Below are 7,595 nucleotides of genomic sequence, written 5' to 3'. Positions count from 1 at the left end.
GCCAGACAATTCTCATAGTCATTTCTAAGAGACTTATATCTACAATCATCTACAAATTTGGTAGCTAGTGCTGGCATTATAAGACATGTGTTTTCTCCACATTGATCTCAACAGCTTTAGGAAGACAGGCTTATCATCAACATCCCTTGGCACATGTGGGACATCAAGGATGTTGGGTAGCCACATCTCACAATCCTCTTGGCTGAACACATCTGTAAGAGTACCAAAAAGTTAAGCAGAATCAATGACATTACACACTGGTAATCAGCATGAGGCAAGAAGAGGGTCAAACGTATACCTTTGAACACTAATTTACTTCGACAGTATGGCAGGCATGTTTCAAGAAAGTGCATTAGCTTTTCTCTTCTACAACAAGACCATATCATAATATCTGCTTGGCTGGAAAACTTTACAAGCACATCCTCTCCATCCGTCTTGACCGCACACCATGACTCTTGACCTAGTGGCAAATGGTCTCACCTCCGCTGGGAGGTGCAAAAACTGCATCTTCAGTGGTGGTTGGTCGTAGCTCTTTAAGAGCACACCATTCACATCAAATACAACCAGCCACCTGCCTATAGCCGTAACATCTTTGGCAGCTCTGTGTCAGATTGTTGTCAGCTAATTTTTCCTTTAGCCACCACGGATCAATTTCTATAGTGTCAATAATATTTTGAGTCAATTAGCACACAATGAAGATCCTACAACAACTTACTTAGAGGGTCAATTCAAAGATCAAAGGGTCAAAGTCTACCACAAGAGAGCACAATATGAGAAGGAAAATGTAACCTGTACTTAAAACATATGGTAATAGATGGAGACCAAAATATAATCTCAGCGCATTGCATCAAGACACACAATGTCAATTACAAGGGTAGGCATAAGCTAAAGTTTGCAAGCACAAGACTTGTTGGCACGTCCATGGACTTGCTTTCTTCCTATTGCAAACAACAAGTCCGACAAGGCGAAATCACCTGGAAATGTTAGCATTGCACCAGCCACCTACTCCGGATCGGTAGCATCCACGTCCACATCAATCGGATTAGTCACCTTATCCTGAACTTTTCCCTTGTTTACATATTTCTTAGCAGTCCCACCTTTGGCACCATCCTCACTACTATCTGCTTTCTTAACATCGGCCGCTCCCTCGCCATTCTCTTCAACAACACCCTACCCTGCCACAACCTTAGCAGTAGTTAGCAGCACCTTGTCAATTGCAGAGGGTTGATCGAACATGGCTTTCTTGTCTTATGGCTTGTCGATGTCCGTTTTGTAGAGACTCAAAAGTATTCATTCCAACACTATCCTGGCCTTCAACAACCTCCCTCTTCTGCATAGCAGTAACCACCCCTTGGCTTTCACCCGTTGTGTATACATCCTGCCCATCAACTTTATCCTTCCTCCAACCAGATTCCAAGTTTGCAAGGACATCTTAAACCCGTTCCATATTGGCAAGGTTCTCCACATCCTTAGCAAAAACCTTTGCTGGTCTAGGCCCACCATTATTCACACCCATCGTGTCTGTTCCTTGCTCATCTTGGCTTGCAGGTGTCACATCTTCCTCATCTGCACAATCACAAACGACTCACTCAATCAACATCGCAATGAAAAATTAGAAAGGCTCAATGTATTTAAAACAGTGCCAACTTACCCTTTACAATATAATGCCCACTGATATACACTTTTGCCACTGCATGAATTACCATGCCACACCCCTCTTTCACACATGTGCCACTAGTGTGCAAAATTGCACTAAAGCAGAGAGGGTGGTATTCATGCTTGCACTCTAACATGAAGCTGCCTACAACATACGCCACCTTTAGATACTCCCCGCATGCAGCACATGTGCCAAACAGACAAATTGTTTTGTCAATATCTACAAAGGGTGGCCGGAGCTAGGGTGGGTGATGGCTTACAGACATGGCGAGGAACTAGTTATGCAGAGAACGAGAGAGAGAGAGAGAGAGAGAGAGAGAGAGAGAGAGAGAGAGAGAGAGAGAGAGAGAGAGAGAGAGAGAGAGAGAGAGAGAGAGAGAGAGAGAGAGAGAGAGAGAGAGAGAGAGAGAGAGAGAGAGAGAGAGAGAGAGAGAGAGAGAGACTCGGTACAACATCATAACAAAAAACTACACGCTATATCTTTTTGTTGATTAAAGTCTATTACATATATGTAACCACAAACTTGCCATGCACACTGAACTTGGACTGCATGCTGTAAAAGAACTGTTTCCCACGGGTTATGACCACAAGGGCTTGAAAACCCAACAATTAAGATAAATCTTGGCACCTTTGTTGTGCTTAAACTTGAACACTATTTAAATCTTTTGGAAGCACCCCTAGTAGGCTTAGCTCATACTCCTCGTGTAGCTGCTCTGCTGTATGACAGAATTGTGCGAGCATGGGGTAATATTCCATTCTATTTTTCCCTACAAAGATCAATTCAATTCACACATTCCAATAGTTAGAATGCTTTTTTTTACAACATACATATAGTATCAAATCTCGTAACATGCGAATTGGCATGTGCAGTGTAAATCTTAAACATGCAGCTTGCACTAGGACACATGGAAGACCTTGTTTTGAAAATCAGCTACCCTAAACCCTAAAAAACTACATCATTTATTTATGTATTGACATACAGATAAAACAATGCTCAACTAATCTGCATTAATAGCGCTGCATGCAAAAATGTTCAATCTGCAGTTTTCATCACACCATGCATAACTCACCTCTACTCTTTGATGTAGACCTGTCATTGTCAGCAAGGATAGAAGACCCTCCATGTTCAAATTGCACGACTGAGAAACTCAGTTTGCTTGCATGAGTATTCGGTGTCCTCACTTCCTAGGACGGCACAAAAGATGTGGTCTTAGTGTTGCAAGGAGACATGAGCTTGGAGTTGCCCTTGGTAGGCTTGACTGCTCTCTCAGGAGTGGACTTAGTAGCAGCATCCCTCCACGGGGACCTCATAGCAACCAGCAAAGGGAACACCAAGACGATATTGGGATGAGCACAACAAAGAGGATGGCTGCACAACACAACTCAATGCAGAGGGGAAGCTTTTGATGTGACGATAGGAAGGCCAATCGGCCTATGAGTTCCAAGCGCATAGGATAGCTAGTCTCGTACACGGGAGAGAATGATCCAAAGTGGTTGTCCTTGCAATTATTACACCACCTACACACGTTTCTTTCAGAAGTAGCTCATAATATAAAATTGGGAGTTTTCCCCTCAAAAAACTAATTATATGACATCTTTTGTTTTACGGCCATTACAAAACAACACCAAACATGTGAATTCAAAACTGGTCATTTTTTGTACCACCAATACGTTCTTTCACCCATGTACTAAGGAGCAAATTTGTTGATAACTAGATGTATATATCCTCAGTTTGACTTTCAAACTATGTGCCCGATCAGCCTACACTCTAGCTACTCGTCCAATTCTGACCCATCCAAAGTTGGTGTAAATCAACCCTTGACCTGCTCCAAATCAGCCCTTATCTATGATCAGATTGATGAAAAATTTGATGTGTGACCTGGTAAAAAAGTTCCCCTAGATTCATCCAAATTCTATTGCACATTGGTGACCAATCGCTACAAGTAATCAACCCAGGTCAGGTTCTCTCCCCCCATAAATATGATACCCTCCTCCTTTATTTTTAAGCTTGGGAGATAAATTATTGGGGGCCTACCCTTAACTTATACACTTATGTAACTTGTAAAAAAACCCCCCTCCCCTACACTTACATGGTGCAATAAGTTTTCCATGGTGAATTCCTAGCGCGATCAAGGGGCCCCTATTATTAGCAAGGTAGGGCCTATTTAGCGCATGCTTGAGTGGAGAGTTGGATGCTTCAATCCTCTCACTCTTGCATGTGCAAATTAAACTATTGCAACCGCATTAAAGCAAGAAGGATCTCTCATTTCTACATGGCTCCACATTGTACTCTATAGCTGATCATGCTCGCTCTTTCCTCAAAGAGAGACTAAGAATTCGCTCTTAATTTTCATGAAACATGAGCATTAATCTCTCGCATGTAGCTTAAAGCTTTGGCTACCATATTGTATTGGCCTTTATGATACCATAAAGAGAAAGCATACTCTTAAAGGATCTCTACCCATCTAGCCTTTTGACCTCTATTGACCTTTACAATACCATAAAGAGAAATCATACTCTTGAAGGATCTCTACCCATCTAGCCTTTTAACCCTTCAAATAAGTTTGATCAATAAACCACTTGATGATCTCGTGTCAAACACAGTCTCAAACTTTGCACCATATAAACAGTGTATCCATCTACAAAGGGCATGTATAAAGGAATACAACTAGTGCTTGTATGCAAAGTAACTTTATTGACAAGTATCTAAATTCTTACTCTCAAAGGCATTTGGTTTACCCTTTTGAATTAGTACTATACCAATAGTCTTATCGCTAGCATCAATCTCCAAACAATAGGTTTATCTAAATTCTTACTGGCAAAGGCATTTGGTTTACCCTTTTGAATTAGTATTATACGAATAGTCTTATCACTAGCATCAATCTCCAAACAAAAGGTTTTGTTGGATTGAGTGTATTCAATAGGAGAGTAGTAACTAAAGCTATTTTAATCTTATCAAATCTACTCTGTTTCTTTGTTTGTCATAGTAAAAAGGTGACCCCCACTCTTCAATTGGCCGATCACCCACATACACAATTATCTTTGTATAATTCTAATTGAATTTGTAGCAATATCCAACCATGTCCGTAAAAGTTTGAATTTCTTCTAAATTTTTGAAAGAAGGCCATTTTAAAATAGCCTCAACTTTGCTAGGATCCATTTTAAGACCCTCAATAGAAATCATATGGCCAAGACATTGTACCTTTGTTTGCAAAAAAGAATAGCTCTTCTTGGCATATAAGGCATGATTCCTAAGCACATCAAAGACCTGTTGTGGATGATCTAAATAATCTTCCTTGGATTGGTTGTAAATAAGTATGTTGTTTAAGAAGAAAACAACAAATTATAGGACTAATTCCATAACTTGTCATAAACAAAGCTAGAGCATTTGGCAACCCACAAGGAAGAACAAAAAACTCAAAATGTCCAAATCTTGTTTGGAATTTTTTTAAAGGAATATCTCTTGTGTCAATTTTTAATTGATGATATCCTAATTGTAAATCAATTTTCTTGAAGTATATAGTCCCATAGAATTGATTAAAGAGATCATCAATTCCAAGCATAGGCTACCTATTGTTTATGGTAACCTTATTTAGTCCTCAATAGTCTATGAACATGTAGATAGAACCATCCTTCCTCCTCACTAAAAACACTAGGTACGCCCATGTAGAAGAATTGGGTCTAGTGAAACTTTTACTAATATACTCAGCTAGCTAGTATGGGCTAACTCTTAAGCTTCACTTTGACTAAGCCTATATGTTGGTATGCTTATAGGTTTTTTATCTGGCTTCACATCTATACTATGTTGTATTTCCCTCTCTCAAGGGAAACCCAAGGGTAAATTGTCCAAAGAAACATCTTTACACCGAAAGGTTACATGCCGTTTTGGGTAATGGCAGACACTCCTCCTAGCCAGTCCCCCTATATTGGTGTAGAGAAAGAACCTCCAAGGCCCATAGCCTTCTTTGCAGCTTCTCAATCATGAGAAGATGCCTTACATTTATGGTTGTGGTTGTTGTGAGAAGAAGTGCAAGTATCTACTACAAGTCTCCTAGCTCGTAGCCCTTTCTCATCCCATCAAACACTAATGCTTCAAAAATTGCATCTTCCAAAGTTTAAGGAAATTGGTGAGTTATCTTTGCTTTAACTTTTGGGTGAACCTCATTTCTCAGTAGCATGAAACGTAATGGTAAAAAATGACCTATACATGAAGTACTCATCCCAAGCCCGCCCATTTATTTTGTCTTCATTGCTGTGAAAAAACTCTTCTCAACATCATTCCACTTGTGCAAAAAAGTATTCACTACATCTTTGGTTCACTCTTTGTCTTTACCTCTATACATTGGTGGCCTTAATTCCTTTATCAAGGATGAGGTCTTTTGGCTTTTTCCCCTACCAAAAGAGATCTCGATGGTGGTGGTCCACCATCAGCACCTTGATTGGATTTTATGATCAATCCTTGGCCACTTGTATCATGAAGTTGTTAAATAGCCTCATGACCGTAGCTAGATGACCGCCAAATTATTTTACATTTGATCCATGTGGTGGAGGAGAGCATTAAATTTGCACTCCATACGCATCATGCCAAATATTTTCTTCAATCTATAACCATTAACATGGTATATATGTTGTGCACCACCCAAATCTGGCAGCTGATATGTGCCATTGTCAAACTTGTTCACAACAGTAAAAGGATCTTCCTATTTAATTTGAAACTTTTTATGAAAGGTATTGTCCAGGTTACTATTGTATCGCAACACAAGGTCACCCTTTTCAATCCCCTTATCCTTCAAACATTCATTAGCCTTTATCTCAGCTTTCTCTGACACTTCCTCAAAGTAGCTTAAAGCCAAAACTCTGTCCAATTGCAAACATTGTAGATCCAAGAGCCTTATCTGCCAAGTATCTCTTTGCTCTTCATCTCCCAATGATAACAATTTGAGCGCAAGAATCTTTACTTCAATTGGCAATAATGCTTCTTTGCCATAGACCAAGTGATAAGGAGAAAACCCTGTGCTCATTTTGATAGCAGTTTTGTAGGCCCATAATGCACAAGGCAACTCTGAATACCAAATTTTTCCATGTGTCTAGGTCATCTTTGTCAAGATTTTCACCAACTCTCCATTGAACCTCTCATTGAGGCCATTTCATTGTGGATACTAAGGAGAACTATACATGTGCTGTATGTTGATATTCTCGCATAGGAAATGAAACAACTCTTCTCTAAATCCCGATCCTCTTTCAGAAAGTAGTTCTGATGGCACACCAAATTTGCAGCATATATGCTCATATACAAACTTTCCCATTTCCTTATTGGTAATCTGGTTGTTTGACAACTTTAGCTTTTGCCCCTCGTGAGAAATAATCCACTGCTGTCAAAATGTAAGCCTTCCTTTTGCTAGTTATGGGTAAGGGGCCAATAGCATCAAGACCCATTTTTCAAATACATCAAAAGCTAGAATTGTCTTTTGCAATTCGGGCTTTAAAATTCTCTTCCCTATTTTTTGGCAAGACAAACAAGACTTGCATCAATGATTAACATCCCGCTAAATACTTGGCCATACATAGCCATCTTGCAGAATTTTATGCAATGTAATCTTCATGGCAAAGTGCCCCCCACAGGATACCTCATGATTTTCTTCCAAAATCTTGTAGATCTCTTCTTTCCAGGACACACAACACAATACTAAATCACTAGCTTTCATGTAAAGCACATCATCAAGCATTTTGTACTTTCTAGCTTTTCTTATAAAAGCATACTTTTTTGAGGATGGTAAATCTTTAAGTAAAACACCTGTCAGCAAAAAATTCACTTCCTTTGATAACACTTCCCTCCCATGATATAAAGGGGAATTTGCCTTCAACACAAACACACAAGTGATCATTTCTTGGGCAGCATCATGAGCTTCTTTATTTTGAGACCTCTCAATATGCTTCAA

At 39.7% G+C, this 7,595-nt stretch overlaps 1 pseudogene; it reads right to left on the bottom strand.

The window, feature by feature from the left end:
- Nucleotides 1–1,002: 1,002 nt before the first annotated feature.
- LOC147461022 (uncharacterized) lies at nucleotides 1,003–1,706 on the bottom strand (annotated as a pseudogene).
- Nucleotides 1,707–7,595: the final 5,889 nt, after the last annotated feature.

Source organism: Adiantum capillus-veneris, chromosome 3, assembly GCF_014529385.1.
Source record: "Adiantum capillus-veneris isolate H3 chromosome 3, ASM1452938v2, whole genome shotgun sequence".
In the NCBI taxonomy this organism is placed as follows: Eukaryota; Viridiplantae; Streptophyta; class Polypodiopsida; order Polypodiales; family Pteridaceae; genus Adiantum; species Adiantum capillus-veneris.
This window is presented reverse-complemented; position numbering and strand designations above follow the sequence as displayed.